We start from the raw sequence: 18312 nt of genomic DNA, 5'->3' as shown, positions 1-18312 counted from the left end.
GTTAAAATAAATATTAATTCAAGCTGTAGACCTAAACCACTGTACGTAATTTAACTAACAACAGCAATAATGAAATATGTTTATTATAGCTCTGAAATGCAATATTACAAGTAAAATATATTGTAATACACAGTTTGAAAGTTGGTTGTGTTGAATGCAGAACAGTTTTGACAACGATATGTAACAGAAATAAATATTAATAAAATAAATATTTAACTATCTCAAACTTATGTTTTACAATAATAAAATAAATATTAATTCAAGCTGTAGACCTAACCTACTGTACGTAATTTAACTAACAACAATAAAAAATATGTTTATTATATCTCTGAAATGCAATATTAAAAGTTAAACGGCAAACTGATGTGTGATATACAGTTTTAAAGTTGGTTGTGTTGTGATGAATGTATAATGGTTTTGACAGCGATATGTAACAGAGAGCAGGCGTTGGCATTTACGCGTCTGGAAGTTTTATGCAAACTGGAGTGAAATAAAGAAATATTCTTGTCATAGAAGGGCGTTGTAGTAACCCCCTACCTTGTAAATAAGATGTAAAGAAATCTGGCTGATGTTCTGGATAATTTGAAAAACATTCGGTAATTGGACAAAAACGTAGGCTGATAAACTGTGTACCACATTTTCGTACCTGTAAATCGGTCTACGCCTCAAACAGTACACAGTAAATAGTTATACTATCTGTCGCACGGCTTTATTGGCGTTTCGTAGGTCGATCGAAACTATCAGGTAATAACCCAAGCTGTTCAAGCGTTTTGTGGCGATTTGTGGCAAGACTTTATCGTTCTATTATCTGTCGCACGGCGTTTCAATTTCCGGTCTTAACTTATATTAAACGAAACTTTTCAAGCGTTTTGTGACGATTTTCGTCCTAATAAATCTGTCTATTTATGTATAATCCGATCAGATGGGTTAGTTTTAGGTATTTGCGTCAACCTTTCAAAGGCTTGGTAACATATTTAAATAGGTTTGTATGCGTTTTGTATCATTATTGTACTTAAACGACTTTACTGAAAAATAGTTAAATTTGTTGATAGGATTTCGTTGCAAGGGTTTGGTGACGGCCGTTAACGGATAATTTTTCGGGAGTTGTGTGCACATGTGCATTTATCATAATTCTCCCAATCAATCGTTTCACTCTTGTTTGGTCGTGGGATTATTTATATATTTGAACGTTATTATTGTAAATAATTACTTATATATTTGAACGTTATTATTGTAAATGTAGTCGATCGCAGGTGGCAAGATTGTAAGTCTTTAAAGATTTGAGATCATTGTAAGACTATTGGATAATAAATATTACATCAATTACCTATTACTCAATACCTATTAGTCCAACCTCAACAAGTTATGGTATCCTGATATTTAATTTGTTTTGTATGTCGAAACCGTTGAACAAATATTCTCATTAGAACACATTTTTATTTAGTTTGATTCATGGCAGAACCAAAGAATTGATGGCAAATACTTCAATTAACTACATATAGCATTAAAACAAATACATAATACGAAACCAAAACCTTAATCATATACAATGGATACATTAGTTATGGCAGTAATCAGTAAAGTAATGTTTTATTGTTACTTGAATTTAGAGACCAAAGCATAAAAGTGCAGACTGAACAGAAGTGTAGTCTCAGCAAAGTTTAGGTGAGAGTAGTCTAGGTGCTATGTGGTAGGAATTCTCAGCATAACTCACTCTTACTCTAGATATAATTCTTTACATATAATTTAAAATAACTTAATTATTTTATTTCTAATTTTGACCAGTTTCGTCACTTAAATAAAACTAATATTTTCAAAAATTCTAGACACCATATGTTTCAATTATTTCATGTCGAAAGAAATATTAACTTAAATTTTACACTGTTATATGGTTTTTTAGGTAATTTGACTTACTTGAATACCACACTAACATCAATGATTAATAACCACAAGTTCTACTTCAATCTAGACTATGCTTGTTGTGGTTAATTAGGCTAGGTCAGCCTAATTGTTTATTCAATGGTTGCTAATAGTATGAGTATGGAACTTGACCCAAATATTTGTGCAGGCCTCAACTATGCTAACTCTCAGATGTTTGGTATAGCAATCAAAATATCTTTTATTATTATGAGCCAAAGCCTAATACACAAGTAGCAAAATTCTAAAATATAAGATAGATAGAAAGCAATAGAACTAAGTAAAGATAATCTCTTACACCAACAGCTCGCTGTAAATGCCCTTAAGCTCGTCTTGTACGTCTACAAGTGTCACTGTCAAAAGAGGATGAGCTACTAAAAATTGTTAGCTTTTATAGGCATTCAGGATAGCCTGAGGGCGGTACATATAATGTTCGTATTATATCTTTGTTTTGTAGGAGTAAGTCTACTGGAGGGAACACTGTCTCTGAGCCGTCATCTGATTAGCGCTATATCTGTGTCTTGAAACTGGGGTTGCATAATATTGATTGGCGCTGTGTTATGTAATGGAAAAGGGCTGACTCAGGGTAAGCTCAGTTATCTTTGGTTGTGCTTGGTCATGGTTGGTAGATGTAATTGTATTCCAAATTGCTTTGGCGGTGTTGACGTGGTGTTGACGCAGCAGTTTCAAAGATTGATGTTTTCTAATTTTGACATTTTAAAATTAGAGAATCTTTTAATGTCTCTTTACATTCCCTGCTGGTATCTTGTTTTCGAAGTATTTCCATACAACATTTTTCCTGTTGTTAAAGAACGATATTTCCTCATATCGGTATTCCATAGTAACGTTGCTGTTGGCGTAACGGTAGTAAAATAAGCAGAATATATAAAATGAAGTTATAAAATTATAGTTAGAATTAAGATGTTTAAAACCCATATACCCGAGTTAATAATAAAACAAATTATATAATAATTCGTAAAACCAAAACTATAAAGATGTTGAGAGCAAAGCAAAAAAATTTTTTTTTTTTAGAGCAATAAGGTATGTGTTAGTAGTAGAAGTAAATGGTTGTTAGTTTGCCTTGTGATATATGCGAGTGTCAATTGTCCTTTCGAGATCGCGTATTATTGTACTGGTGTTTGTATTGCGTCTCCCTTGCAAAGTAAACGGGTCCTCCCGTATGTCGGTATGTATGGGTGGTTGTAAGCGGCGGGTAGTCATTGGTCTCATGGTCAGGAAAGAAAGATAAATCTTGAAATAGAAACTTCACATAACATTGTCAACAATTGGCGTGCCTTTTGGAATTCTAAAATCTCAAAATAAATATTATAATATGCATGACTCAGTTGTGTGTAAGAACCTTTTCATTCTCCAATGCTGGAGCTACCTACAGAAAGAAATTCCAAGCATCTGTGTTCATCACTAACCTGTCTTATCCTAAAAAATAGAAAGTCATAATAAAAGTTAACAGTTTTAAATGAGTTCGTTTTCTGGTATGTGCCGTGTCTATTTCACAATAAAGTCTATCCTAAAAAATTCAAAAGTCAATTTTCATTACATGAAGTGAGCACGCCAATTTTCTTACAGTGGCTAAAGTTAGATTTCCATCTCAAAGTTGGGTGAACCATGGTGTGTTCAATTAAGTTAGTCAATGAATCAGCCACTATCTGAGATTGGTAAAAACGATACGGCACTGTTTACCTGTCAAAGGAATATAGATGTTGGCATGTGGTAAAGACATATGTTGTGGTTAGTAGTAGGGATGGTTAATCATTAAAGCCGAAAGGTATAAATACTGGGGGGGGGGGAACGTTACGCAGTATTTCTCTCTTTTAATTTTTTTCTCTTTTGCAATATGTCAAATAGAACATTCCTTGACTCAATCATTGCTGATCTCTTGTCAATTGTAAGAAGGTAAGTCAGGCTAATTATTGGATTGAAAGTCATCAAATTGGGTTAGGTGTAACATAGTCAGTGTACTTACCATAAGCGTGTTGATATCTGTCTCTGATGTGGCAGGCTATGTGAAAGAGAGTTCGGCAGTCAGAACTCACCCGCTACAGTCTGTGCCTCTACACAGACCGAGGCCATTTCGGCGGGTCCAGCCAGACCCTTGCAAAGGGTGCAGCCGTTGGCTGTCCCTGGGTTGAAGAGGGTGCCACCCATCCGACTGGCGCGGCGTCCGGTGGGGCGGGGTGCAAGGCTCCTCCGTCATTTGGAAGAACAGGCAAGGTGAGTCATAGTGTTTGTACGTGTTATTTAGTCGTCTCTTCCTTCTTCTAGGTAAGTCTTGTAAATGTCCTGTGTCTTTAAATTTTAGGTCACAAGCCCCGAGAGCGCTCCCGGCGGGGGAGGAGGAGAGCTCGGAGGAGGGGTCGGTAAACCCGACAGAGTGTGGGCCAGAGTGCCTGGCCTGGGTTAGGAGGGGGTACCGGCGGTGCATACACGGGGCGCGCTTTTGTACTGATTGTGGTAATTTTACACATCAAGATCTTTATTGTGAGTGCGCCAGTGGGGTGTGACCTTGTTCTGATTATACTAATGAAAAATAAAGATCACTGAACAATTTCTTATTTGTCTCAGTAAGTTATGTTAGTCGTGGTCTATTAATAGGAGTCCTATGAAGTCTTCCGGTGGTAGTCTGTCGAGATAGTTGTCATAGTGTAATCCTAGACTTGTTGGTTCTGGTGGGGATATTCCGTGATAGATCACGTTGTCCTGGAGTCTAATTAATCATATGTTTGTTCGCTGTAGTTGATCTGTCACTGTCTGGAGGTCACCCGCTGGCTTGCGCAATCCGTAGCCTTGAAGAGTGGGCGGAGCCATCGGTTGGTTGGCGGGAAGTGGTAGCCAATAATGTTTCTTTCTAGTGTCACGAGGTTCGTCAAGTCGTCCCTTGGTTATAGTTGGCGGTTCATTCCTATCTCAAAAGTCTAAGAATAAGTATGGCATGTTCGGTCGCTCTCTGTTTTTTCTTCTACTTTATAGCTTTCGGGGTTGTCACTGCGTTGCCCTTTTCTCATGCGGTGAGTTATATCTATCTCCGATGTTGAGTCTTTACAAACGTTTTCTATTTAAAAGAGTTCATAACTGTAATATTAATTAATTCTTAACTAATTTTAGCCTTGCGACATAAAGCACTGCACATGTTTTGGTCTAGTCAGTATGTGCGATTTTGGGACAAGCCCGGCATGGAAAAAACTTAGAAATGTGGAAACCAGCTCAATAACTGTCGGGATAGTGGAACCAGACGGCGTTACCAAAGGGGAACTTACCCCAAAAGCAATGAACTCCGGTGAAGCTGAGTCCGGGGCAATCTCAGATTCTTCAGTTGTTATTAGTAAGTGAGGTTATCCTAGTTGAAAAGGACAATTAGTCTTTGTTCAATTGTTCCTGGTGTTTATTGCATTGTCGTTCCTTGTAGCTACCGATACGCAGATCACTGTGGACTTCCGAATAATATCCACTCGCAGTATCATTGGGGAATTTGTATCGTCTGATCTCCCGGTTGTCGTTGGTAAGTTATCTCACCGTTTTAGTCGTCATCTTGTATCTATATTAATGGAGTTGAAAGATCGCTTTAAGTCTGTATTATTTATTGTATTCTTTCAGATCCCAAGCTCGTGTTGCCTCTCTGTTTGGGGGTGTGGCGGTGATTGTTATCGTTGTTATTGTTGTCTGTTGTTGTAAACGAAGAAAATAAAGTTTGTTAAGTTTTTAACTAGTCTCATTCTGTTAATCGTAGTCCTGGTGGAGTTAATTCTTTAGAAAAAGTCCGTTTTGGTCCAAAATTGTGTTCCATTTGTGCGGGTAAGAACTGTAGTTATACATAATATTCGAAATCTTCTATCCTCTTAAGCTTCGGGCTTCTTCGGAGTCCGTGAGCTCTCTCTTTCTTTCGTTCATGTTCATAGCTAGGTGGCAGGGTTTGGCTATGATTTTCTGTTGATTGCATGAATTCTGTTTCAGGTTCATGTACGTCATCTTGATTTATGTCTGTCGTAAATGGTTGATTTTCTGTTTCAGGTGAATCGTCGTAGTGGTGCTCTTCATCGGGTTCTGTTATTTCTCCTGCGAATTGGAAACGTACATTCTTATTTGCCGACAATTCGCCATTATCCGTCGTATCTTCTGGTAAGCGTGAATCAAACTGTTCGTCATCTTTTCGTGGAGTGTCTTCTTGTACCTTAGTTCCATCCTGTTCGGTTTCGTCTTGTTCACTATCTGTTCCTTCTGGTGAGTTTAATTCAAGGGTGATGTCTGAGTGTTCTCCTCTAATAAGTGGTCCAATGTGTGGCTTAAGCATGTTGAGGTGTACGGTAATAGCTGGTTGGTCTGGGCGGTCGAAAGGTTGAATGGTGGCATTGGTGTCGGTCCTGCTTTTAATTATGTAAGCATCTTTCCATCTTTTGATAGGTTTTGATGTCTTGTTCCTATAACCTCTCTTGTCGTAGTAGAGAACATAATCTCCTACTTGTAGAGAGCTGGGTGAAGCTTTCTGGTCGTAGTAACTCTTCTGTCTGGCTTTCCCTTTCTCCATTAGCTCTCTAGCTTTCTTCCAAACCGTTGTCATTCTTTCGTGTAATTTTGACTTGTACGTGCCATCGTCTGCTTCAATTGGTTCTGGTGATGGTTTAGTCAGGTCGTAGGGTAGTTTCATTTCTCTGCACATTAGTAGTGAACTTGGTGAAGCTTGTAGAATCGTATGTTTGGATGAGTTGTGTGCGAGTTGGCAGAATGGTATGTATCGAGGCCAGTCCTTGTGGTCGCTCGGGTTTACGAAGTGCGATAGCATGTTTGCTATTGATTTGTTGTAAATCTCGACCTGTCCGTTTGTCTGGGGCCTGTAAGGGCTGGTGAATCTGTGTTCCACTCCTAGAAGTCTGTTAGTTTCTGCGATCATTTCGCTCATGAAGTTTTTTGCACGGTCACTTAATAGAATCTTTGAAGCTCCATATCTGCAGAATATCTGTTCTACGTACACTTTAGCAACTGTTGTGGCTAGTTGGTCTTTAGTTGGTATAATCTCTGTCCATTTTGTGAAGTGGTCTGTGAAAACGAGTATGTGCTTCATTCCACATGAGCTCTCTGTTAGCGGTCCTTGAAAGTCGACAGATAGGACTTCAAATGGTGCTTTAGCCATCTGGGTGCCGAGTGGTACTCGTGTAGGTGCGTGTGGGTTTTTCCGTTGTTGACAGGAAATACAGTGTCGGATGTAATCTTCCACTTCTCGTGACATAGCTGGGAACCAGTACTTATCCTTAAGTTTCAACAAAGTTTTCGTCACTCCTGGGTGCATGGCTGTCAAACTGTCATGGATAGCATAGAGAAGAAGCGGTCGCTGAACTGCAGGTATGGCAAGTAGTAATTTCTCATCCTGTTTTCGGTACAAAACTTCTCTTTTTAGCATGAAATTTTCGCTGCCTGTAACAATTTCTCTTCTTCTTGCTTTTCCTGCATCTTGTGGAAATTTAGATTTAGCAAGATACCTCCAAATAGGTCCTAGAAAGAAATCCTTCTTCTGATCTTCTCTCATGTCAACATCTATCGCTGATGACGGTGAATCTGTGTTAATGGCTGTGACTGCCCTTGATAAAGCGTATGCTACTTTATTTTGACTGCCTATCTTGTGTTCTACTTCAAAGGTGTAGTCTGAGAGTTGGATAGCCCATCTGGCTAGGCGTGGGGATAATTCCGGCTTCTTCAGGATGTAGGTGCATGCCGCATTGTCTATGAAGATCTTGAAAGGTACGTTCATCAGGTAAGCTCTGTAGTATTTAACTGCAGTTACTATGGCGAATAGCTCTTGTTCACACGAGTCCCATTTCTTCTCACCCTTGGTCAATGTTCTGGAGTAGAAAGATATCGGGTGTTCTTTTCCATCAGCTTGCTTTTGAGACAGTACTGCCCCGATGTTGGTAGATGATGCATCCGTAGTTAGAATGAATGTCTCATTAAAGTTCGGGAAACTAAGTATAGGGGCGGTGGTGATACGTGACTTTAAAATTCGCATTGATTCCTCACATCCTGGACTCCATTCGAACTCTTTTTCTTTACTTGTCAGCTGTGTGATGGGTGCAGCAATTTTTGAAAATCCTTTTATAAATGTCCTGTAGTAGCCGAACAGTCCTAGCAATCTTTTAGCTTCTGTCCTATTCTTAGGCGCGGGGAATTTATCTATCTTCTCCGTGTTGTGTGGTGCGACTGCTATACCTTCTTCTGATATGATGTGTCCTAGGTACAAAATTTCTCTTTGGCAGAGTTGGCTCTTTGATGGTCTATACTTCAGTCCGGCGAAGCGAAGACGGGTGAAAACGGTTCTCAGTAGCTGGATGTGTTCCTCAAAAGTCTGTGATGTCATCAGCCAGTCATCTAGATAGACACAGCTGCTGCCTTCACTAATCAGGTCCGCCATGATGGCCAATGCTAGTCTTGTAAAAGTAGCTGGGCTGCCTGACATCCCTTGTGGCATGGTATTAAACTCGTAGCATCCGAATGGAGTGATGAAACCTGATTTTTCCCTTGAGTCTTTGTGTAGAGAAACTTGAAAGAATCCTGAACACAAATCTATCGAGCTAAAAAATTTCTTTCCATGCATGATCTCTATTGCGCTGTTGATTGAAGAAATGGCCATGGACTGCTTCACTGTGGCAGCGTTTAGTTTGCGGTAGTCTACGCAAAATCTCCAGTTGCCATCTTTTTTCCGCACTAAAACGATTGGTGATGTCCATTTACCTGAGCTAGGTGAAATGAGATCTTTTTCTTGCATCTGATCAATCTGTTGTTTGATTTCAGCTCTCACTCCTACTGGTATGTTATATGGCTTGCTCCGTATCGGCATGGTACCTGGTAATGTTTCCACCACGTGCTCTACTATTGATGTTCGACCAAGCTCGGTGATTCCTTCTCCAGCGATGTCTAAAAACTCGTGCACAAGCTTTCTCAACTCGTTGAACTGTTCTTCCGTCAAATTCATCTTCGAGATGTCTAGCTGGTCGCTTGGAAAGGAGCGGAGCTTCTCCGGTTCTACAGGAGTTGCCGGCACACTGAGCAATCGTAAGTCCTCATCTAAGCTTTCTATGCTTCCAACCATAGCGTCTTTCTTCAGCTCAAAAGGTTTACTGGTTGGGTTGATAATGGGGATTATTATCTTCCCTTGGTCAACTCGAGTTGCTGATCTCAGTCTTTTCATAGTGTCAGTGTTTCCTTCAAATAAGCATTCTTTTCCTTCGTAGTTGCTATCTACGTTTGCTATGATTGCCAATTCTGTAAATGGTGCTACTTGGATATTGTTGCAGATGTATGCTGAGCTGGTGGAGCAATTCTTTCCCATGGCGATGGCTGGTCCGTCATTGATGTGAAGAGTACATCTGTCGAAATTGTAAGTGATTGTGCCAAGTTTGCTCATTAAATCTGTTCCTAAAATTACTTCATGTGAGATACCATCTGCTATGTAAAACCGATGTCTTCCATTCCATTCGCCTCCGATGTTCAAAATCACTGTTAATCGTCCGATGATATTCAAAGTGTTTTTGGTTACGCCTGTAGCTGTCAGGTCACTTGGTTGTAAGTGTAGATTCAGTTCGCGAGCAAGTCTTGTATTGATCAGGCTTATCGTGGCTCCTGCATCGACGAGTGACGTGCAGATAAATCCGTTGATCTTGACATCTACTGTGGCTCTTCTACAATCTTCTCTTGAAGCGTTGGTAACACCGTTAACCTGTTCGGGGTGTCTTCGTAGAGTATGCATATTGTGTGTCTGCGAAAAGTATTCATTCCATGCCTTCAAGCATTTACGCTCCTGGTCGTGTGTATTTGGGTACATAGGATTTATATGATGGAGGCGCGCTGCTTAAGTCTTCAGATGATAATTCGATTTCTGAGTCCTCCGGTGGTGCGGATGGGTCATTGCTGGACTCTGTTTCGGATTCGTCTTCTCGTCCTGGCATATCGGTTAGTCCCAGTGCCGTCTCCACATCTAAAGCATTTACCGTTGCACTCTTCCTTGCTCTGTATATAAAGCATCCTTTTGTGATTCCCCCAATGACTGTTGATAAAACCATTAGTGTGAGAACGATGTTACAAGCGAACATCCATAGCTCATAACCTGAGGCTACGTGTCCTCCAAATAGAAAGCTGAATAGGGTTGAGCCAAATAGTTTCTCTCTGCTCTCTATGGTGTTGTAATGTAGGGTGTTATGGGGGTTCGTGACGATTCCCATAGCCTTTAGTACTCTTTTCTGTCGGTCTAAGGTAGATAGGAGTTCATTCAGTCCTCTGTAATCGTCTGTGTTTGACCATCCTAATACATGGGCTCTGCTGAATACTGTTTCTTGTATTTGTAGAGGCTGGCTGCCGAGGTTGATGTCCGGAATGCTCAAGTCGGTGGCTTCCCTTATTGGCGAAATCGTTCCGTTCGGAAAGTACTCAGAAATGTTACCTTCCAGCATCATCAATGTGCCTCTTTTTGTCTTGCAATTGACTGTATAGGTGTCTGGGTGTATCACATTGTCTTTTGGATTAAAATATCCAATTTTTTCTGTACCGGCTATTTTGATCTTCATCGGAATAAATTCTGTGCAATTATTCTTTTCCATTGGCAGTACTTCGTATTGACTGTTGTTGAGTATGGTACAAGGGTAAACTTGGAGGAAACCTGGACCTGCTGTAGCAACGACGTTTGGCTTGTCCAGTAAATATCTTGCGCTGAGTGTTGGGTGTTCTCCTAATAGCATGGTAACTATTTGTAAAGTCTCAGCTAGATTGTGGCAGGCGTAGAAGCTGACCAAAATAATTCTTTAGCCATCTTAGTTTGCTGGTAGGCGAGAGATTGTAGCATTGAATTGAAAAGGGCAGCGTTTTGACCCTCTACTGATACTCTTGCCTTTATCGTATCGTTAATTGTGACGTTCGTCAGTGGTGTAAGAAATTTCACTATAAGGCCTTGGTCCGAAAGCGAAACGTTAGAGTTGTTACAGTCTTTACGTGAATTTATTCCCGAGTTGTATAATGTCAGAGCTAAATCTCGTTTATTGGAGACAAAATGTGCATCGAAGAATTCTCCTTCTTCGTTGAACCATGGCGTGTATTCACATGTTTCGACTATGTCCAGGTCCCACCTAAGCATTGATCCGTCGTTTAATTCACAAAAACCGTCGTTGTAATTGCAGTGGCTGACGTCTCCGGCTGTACTTTCGAATTCGTCATATCCGTGTCTCTTGTATAGGTAGGTTTCCACATAACTGCATTGCTTAGCGCTGAAGGTTTTCTGTTGGCAGCACCATACGTACATGGCGTTGGTTGGTTCGTTCGTAATATAAATTCCATCTCCTCCATGTAAAACTCCCGCTTGGCACTTCTTATGTATTACCATGTCGGTGCATTCTTCTAGGGTTACCTTCTGGGTGCTGCTTGAGGTTGTCCTGGTCTTAATGTTTCTGAAAAACGAAATTTGTGTCGTGACGTGTGTGATGAATTTCGTGCACTGGTAGGCGATAGTCTTTTGCTTGATCATATTCTTCTTGTAAATAGTAACGTTAACTTTTTGGGGTGCCATGTCTGATTGTTTGCTGGTGTCCGTTGAACATTCGTATTCTTGTTTTACTCGAAATGTTTGTGGAGAATCGTTTTCTCCTGTGCCGCAAATCATGGGGTTGTTTGGTTGTCCTTTGGATGCTGTCGCCTCGGTAACGCATAAGGCTAAGCATAGAAGGCTAAATTGGAAGTAGCTGGCAATGTTGAATAGGCCGAGCTGTCCTCCGGTAAATCTTCTACGTTTAGGTCGTCGGTCTACGGTATTAGTGCGTTGATTTCTTGTAGTTTCTACGCAATTGACCGTTTCGAATGAAAGGTTGTCTTCTCTAGGTCTTCTCGCGTTTAATGAGACATCGCTATCGTGATTAGTTGTTAAAAAGTTATGCACAAATTCTAGCGTTGTCAGGCTTTCATCGGATTTTAAGGGAGAGTTTGACACCTCTGCGACTGGATAGCTTGTAGGACATCTCCCGAATGCGTGAGTCTTATTACAGTATATACAGTAAGCCTGCGTATTAGCGTTTCTTGGCCTTCCATATTCATAATTTCCTCTTGAGCTATCATTTCTAGCTTGGGAATTGTAACGTCCATATTGCGGTTCTCTCCTGTATTGTGTTTCTCGCGGTCGGTGTTCATTTCTCGTCTGCATGTCCTGGTATCTCGGTCTTCGAGGTGGGGAGTATCTGCCTCTTTCGGGTGAGATTCTATCATCTCTTCTTCGTTGGCTGTAGCTCCTGTTGTATGAATTCGTTCTAGATTGCTGTCGGTAACGTTGACGGCCATTATAATTATTTCTTGGAGCTGAGTAACCTCCTCTACCTCGGTAATCTCTTGGTGTCGTCTCCCTTCTCAAAAATTCTATTTCATTTTCCTTTATTCTTTTTGCTTGATCGTTCACTAACATGGTCAATCCTTGTAATTGTCTTGTTAATGGTGCGAGGGAGTCAGTGTCTACTTGGTTAACACTCATCTTATTTCTTGCCACTGCTTTATCTATGGCTTCCAGGTTTCTTGCTTCCTTTAGGGCTTCTTGTAGAGTGATGTCTTCTTGTTTCAGGATCGATCTCTGATAGCTTTCCTTCAGGCCTCCTATGAATGCGGATTTTATTACCTGGTCGCGATTCACTTCCGGTAAATCTTTAAACACTGATCGACCTGCAGCCACAATCTCGGAGTAGAAATCGTTGATCGATTTCTTCCCTTGGGTGATGTTCCACAGGTTCTTCTCTCGGAGTGGTTGATCGACTCGAAAAGCAGATATCAGCTCCTTCTTCAAGGAGTTGTAATCTATCGCGTAAGCTGGCTTAAGCTTTATGACGTTCCTGTAGGACTCCCATGCTGGTCCAACAAGTTTAGCAGGTAGAGTTTGTGCTAGCTGTCTGTTGTCGTAATTGTATGGAGCCATCAATATTTCCCATCGTTCAAGGTAATCTTCAAAATTATCTCCTTCCCTGTATGGCTCTATGATATCAGCGTTAGGTATTATACTGATGACAGGTGGTCCGGCCCGAGGTGGTGGGAATAGCAGTTGTCCATCAGCCATCCTTGGTGCTCCGTTAGCGAACGGGTCGAACTCTATAAAATTATCGGAGTCGTCCCCGTTTGGGTCTGCACCTTGTGGGCACTGCTCTTGTGGTTCGGGGGTAGCCGGGTCTTGTTGTCGACCTCGTGGGCTCTGGTCTTGGGGTCCGGGGGTAGCCAAGTCTCGTTGTTCGCCTCGTGGGCTCTGGTCCGGAACTTTGATTTGGCTTCTCAAGCTTCTTATTGTCGTAGAAGGTGTTTTATTAGTTCTCTTCCTAGGCATTTTACAGTCCAGCTGTGTTGCCTTGGGTTAGCTTATACAAGCTGCGGGAGTAGCTCAATGCTAGCTTTGGCTGCTCTCTTTTGGTTGTTATATCGTTGCTGCTGGTTTGACTCCTGGTTGTAGTGAAGGATATGTGCGTGTAGGATCTGGCCTGCTACAACAAACTCAGCTAATATGCAACCTATGAGTAATGAGCTCTAAAATTTATAAATATTCTTATATGTATGTGGTTGACAGAGATGTTTAATTATTGAATCGTTTTATGTTAAGACAAATATCGAGTAGGTAACAAAGAAAATATAGTCTATTATATCTGTCAATCAGAAAGTTATTCTGTATAGTGAGGGTTGCTTTCCAAATGGTTGGAGTTCAACCGTAAGTATGAGTCTGTAACGTTTATATATAAGTAAACAGCGTAACAAAATGTAGAGGATTAGTGTCGTGAGCATATGAATGCAGTCAACCGCTGTTATTTAAGTTAGTAGTTATCAGTTCAGTATCATGTCTGAAATATTTCTAGAGTTGTGTAGTCTGTGCACTATATTATTATTTAATTGAAAGTTTATACTCAAGTTTAAGTTTCTGATGGTAGTGTGCTTGCCTATAAGTCAAGCTGATGTAAACTATTTATAACCGGTGTATTATTATTGGCCTTATACGTATGTAAATGTTAGGTGTAATAACCTAGAGCTCTTGTGTATCTACAGTCACTAATATGTATAACTTCCCTGCAAACCGAAACAGTCAGAAGTTATAGATAGAATGAGTGTGAGCGTGTGACTGGATGAATCTGCAGAATTGCACGTACATAAGAAGTTGCCAATGTATAAATAGATCTATGCTTTCCCTGCAAACCGAAACAGTCAGAAAGGTAGATAAGGTAGTGAGTGTCCTAAGAAATTTGTCAAATTGTACGTGTATCAAGTTCTGATCTATGTTTGCCCTGGAGCGAAACAGTCAGAAGCATATAGTATAGTGATAACAGTGCTCAGCTGTGAACTATGTATGTATAACTTCCCTGCAAACCGAAACAGTCAGAAGTTATAGGCACGCGGCTATAATTTCCCTGCAAACCGAAACAGTCAGAAATTATGAAAGGCACGCGGCTATGTAATTGTAATTTCCCTGCAAACCGAAACAGTCAGAAATTATGGACACTATGGCAATGTAAAGTGAAGGCACGCGGCTATTAAATTGTTTAAACAGATCTATGCTTTCCCTGCAAACCGAAACAGTCAGAAAGGTAGATGAAGGTATGTATAATTCCCCTGCAAACCGAAACAGTCAGAAATTATAAAACGAACGCGTATATGTAATTGTAATTTCCCTGCAAACCGAAACAGTCAGAAATTATGAATTAGTTGTTTTCTCCTAGGCAAATGTAAATCTGACCTCAGATTTTCTTAAAATAGATTAGGATCCTCAAGTCTATAAGTAGTATGCAAGTGGGTGATCAATCCCAATATAGGCTGTAATTAAGCACTGCGCAAGTATAACGAAGGTGTTACGAAAGGTTATGCTTTGGCTAAAAGATATACCTAGATTAGTCACCAAACCTCAGCTAACATGGACTTTGTAATTAGTCCCACAATAGATATGTTAATTATCTACCTGCCCAGTAGAATATAGTGACCAAAATAAAATATTCTAGATAGTCAAGCAACCAGATATGAATAGAGATGGAGATGTTAGATCTATGATAAGCGCTACGAAATATTATGAAAGTGTTACGAAAGATTTAAAAGCGTTTGAGGGATACCCACGTAGCTATGCGAAAGGTTGGTGACCGATAAGGCACCTCCACCAAAAATGTTATATGGTTTTTTAGGTAATTTGACTTACTTGAATACTACACTAACATCAATGATTAATAACCACAAGTTCTACTTCAATCTAGACTATGCTTGTTGTGGTTAATTAGGCTAGGTCAGCCTAATTGTTTATTCAATAGTTGCTAATAGTATGAGTATGGAACTTGACCCAAATCTTTGTGCAGGCCTCAACTATGCTAACTCTCAGATGTTTGGTATAGCAATCAAAATATCTTTTATTATTATGAGCCAAAATCTAATACACAAGTAGTAAAGTTCTAAAATATAAAATAGATAGAAAGCAATAGAACTAAGTAAAGATAATCTCTTACGCCAACAGCTCGCTGTAAATGCCCTTAAGCTCGTCTTGTACGTCTACAAGTGTCACTGTCAAAAGAGGATGAGCTACTAAAAATTGTTAGCTTTTATAGGCATTCAGGATAGCCTGAGGGCGGTACGTATAATGTTCGTCTCTGAGCCGTCATCTGATTAGCGCTATATCTGTGTCTTGAAACTGGGGTTGCATAATATTGAATGGCGCTGTGTTATGTAATGGAAAAGTGCTGACTCAGGGTAAGCTCAGTTATCTTTGGTTGTGCTTGGTCATGGTTGGTAGATGTAATTGTATTCCAAATTCCTTTGCGGTGTTGACGTGGTGTTGATGCAGCAGTTTCAAAGATTGATGTTTTCTAATTTTGACATTTTAAAATTAGATAATCTTTTAATGTCTCTTTACATTCCCTGCTGGTATCTTGTTTTCGAAGTATTTCCATACAACAACACCGTATATCAAAAAAACTTATATATAGAGATAATCATTAGCGAGGGCTAAACTGTACATTTTCATAACAAACCTTGACAAACCTGCAAAGTGCCACTCGAACATGAAAGCACTGACAGCCAAAGACAAGTGTCCTTGACATGCCAGGACAGAAAGATATTCATAGCAAGTGTCAATCGAACAAATGTCATTAAAAGAAAAGTTCGTTTCAACTTTACGAAAATCAAATTAACTTATACTTAAGTTTAACAACAAGGTTGAGTCACTTTCAATAAACACTGTCAGTCATGTCAAGCCAAGTCATGTCATCAACAACTCTGTTACGGATAGCAAAAACAATCATCTGTCTAAGGCTTCTAGGACCAAGGCAGATCAACTGTCAATCCCATACTACTCACCATCGTATATACAAAAGTTGGATGTCCAAAGAGAAAGATTTAACAGCTACTCAAGTTATTCCTAATGTTATACATATAACTTTGCAAAACTGTCCCTTGAACAACTGGGTATTTCAATATTTCACTGATATAAAAATATTGCGAAGAAATTTGCAAAATTGCGAAATAAATTACTGAAGCGCTACTCGCTAATGATTAAGATTAGCTCTCGAATCATCGTTACGATAATCCAAGATTTCCTCCTCGCTATACTTGCACAACACTCACTTTAAGTCTCATTGTCAAACTAAACACAAAATAGTAAAATCTTCGATGAATATAAGAGCCAGAAATAGTTAATTGTTACCATCATTCCTCATAAATCATACCAAAAAGGTGTATTTTTGTTTTTAAAAAGCATGAAATTTGAAAAACAACGCATTCAGGAATAAAAAATTGCATATCAAAAATCTATAAAGAAGCTAATGGATGAGCAACCTATTAATGTATCCGAATACCTCATATAAAATAAGCCAACCAGGTTACATAAAGGTTAATACCCACTTTATCTCTGGAAATATGCCTGCCCGCGGTTTTTTGGCCAAGATTAACCAGGGTTCATCATACACCAAAATGTCTCTTACGGGTTCTGAAGGTAGTCCGTTATTTAACATTATCGGGTGGGTGCATTGTCCCCGTACCAAAACTTTTTTTTACCAAATTAACCAACCAAATTTACGCGTTGAAATCATGAGCGCGTAAATGAACTACCACTCCACTACTACAACTAGCGCGTAGGTACCGTATTGCATGGCGTTGTGATTAGCTTACATTGTGGCTTCTATTCGGGACAGGGTGTTCATATGGACGCCCGAACTTAATAAACAGAACGGCGTCCCTCCGGAACCCGTAATAGACATTTTGGCGTATAATGAACCCTGGTTAATCTTGGCCAAAAACTGCGGGCAGGCATATTTCCAGAGATAAAGTGGGTATTAACCTTTATGTAACCTGGTTGGCTTATTTTACACGAGGTATTCGGATACATTAATAGGTTGCTCATCCATTAGTAAGTTGTGTTTGGTCGATAGAATTGACATCTGTTAGTATTTTTGAATATTCGTGCGGAAGACCGCGAAAAGTGTGTCTACCCTGTTGTTTTTGTTTTGTATGAGCGTGGCGAAAAACCTTGAGTTCGTGACCCGGCTAGCCCGTGCTTAACACTGTCACTATACCTGAACCAATAATAATTAAATTAGCACCCACAAGCTAAGTAAAAGTGCACAAACTAAACATAGTAAAATACCCTACCCGATGAAATTATTCGCGGAGTTATATTTCGCGAAAGTTGTCTTTTCATGCGTATTCGCGGATGAATTTATTCGCGGCTGAAAACTGCCGCTCTCTAGGAAAAGTTAACTCTATTGCGGCTAATAATAGTTATTACTACGCATGCGCACACCGAGTGTTCCGGTTTATATTTAGCTCACAACTGCGGGGCGATCATGCTAAGCTACGGTAAACAATTTTTGCTGCGTTCAGAGGTATTCACGAATATTCATCGTTTTAGAGGCCTTTGATAAGCCAACAACTTGTGGTAAGTAATGAGTTTTTACATTTACTAAATTAGTTGAATTTTACTCTGGTTCTTCGGTAAACTGCAATACTACCGTATTTTTTTCCATCTCTACTGCTTCATTTTTTGTTTTAGTGTGAGAGAGAGAGAGAGAGATCTTTCATCATACACCGAAGAACAATGATTGCACGGTTGGTAGATGTCATTCTTAGAAGATCACCAATCATTCAGGGAGGTGTGGAAATTGAGGTTGAAGTGACCGCAGCTACTTACGAGAAGAATATATCTGTTTTTGAAAAAGGAACAAAAACGCCTTTACGAGCACAAATCTTTGGCCAACCGGCAGAACTTTGTAATAGTAAGCCACGAGGAGAGTTCTGATGATAACTTCCTTACCAGCCATGTAGTAGCGAGAGAATCGCCTTCAACACCTACCCAAAACATTGACAGCGACAGATCTGCTATTAGTAAAATAACTAGTCAGAAAGCACCATTACACACTAGTATTCACA

The 18312-nt window shown here is 39.8% G+C and overlaps 2 long non-coding RNA genes across 2 annotated transcripts; both read left to right on the top strand.

Annotated features, from left to right (window-relative positions):
* Positions 1-1210: 1210 nt before the first annotated feature.
* Positions 1211-4465, top strand: LOC137394733 (uncharacterized). The gene is made up of 4 exons (XR_010978364.1): positions 1211-1264; positions 2375-2503; positions 3937-4149; positions 4238-4465. It is a non-coding gene; the product is annotated as an uncharacterized lncRNA (long non-coding RNA).
* A 1218-nt stretch (positions 4466-5683) lies between these two features.
* LOC137394617 (uncharacterized) lies at positions 5684-10511 on the top strand. The gene is made up of 3 exons (XR_010978337.1): positions 5684-6051; positions 9216-9298; positions 10263-10511. It is a non-coding gene; the product is annotated as an uncharacterized lncRNA (long non-coding RNA).
* Positions 10512-18312: the final 7801 nt, after the last annotated feature.

The sequence above is a fragment of the Watersipora subatra genome, chromosome 4 (genome assembly GCF_963576615.1).
Source record: "Watersipora subatra chromosome 4, tzWatSuba1.1, whole genome shotgun sequence".
NCBI classification, from domain to species: Eukaryota; Metazoa; Bryozoa; class Gymnolaemata; order Cheilostomatida; family Watersiporidae; genus Watersipora; species Watersipora subatra.
This window is presented reverse-complemented; position numbering and strand designations above follow the sequence as displayed.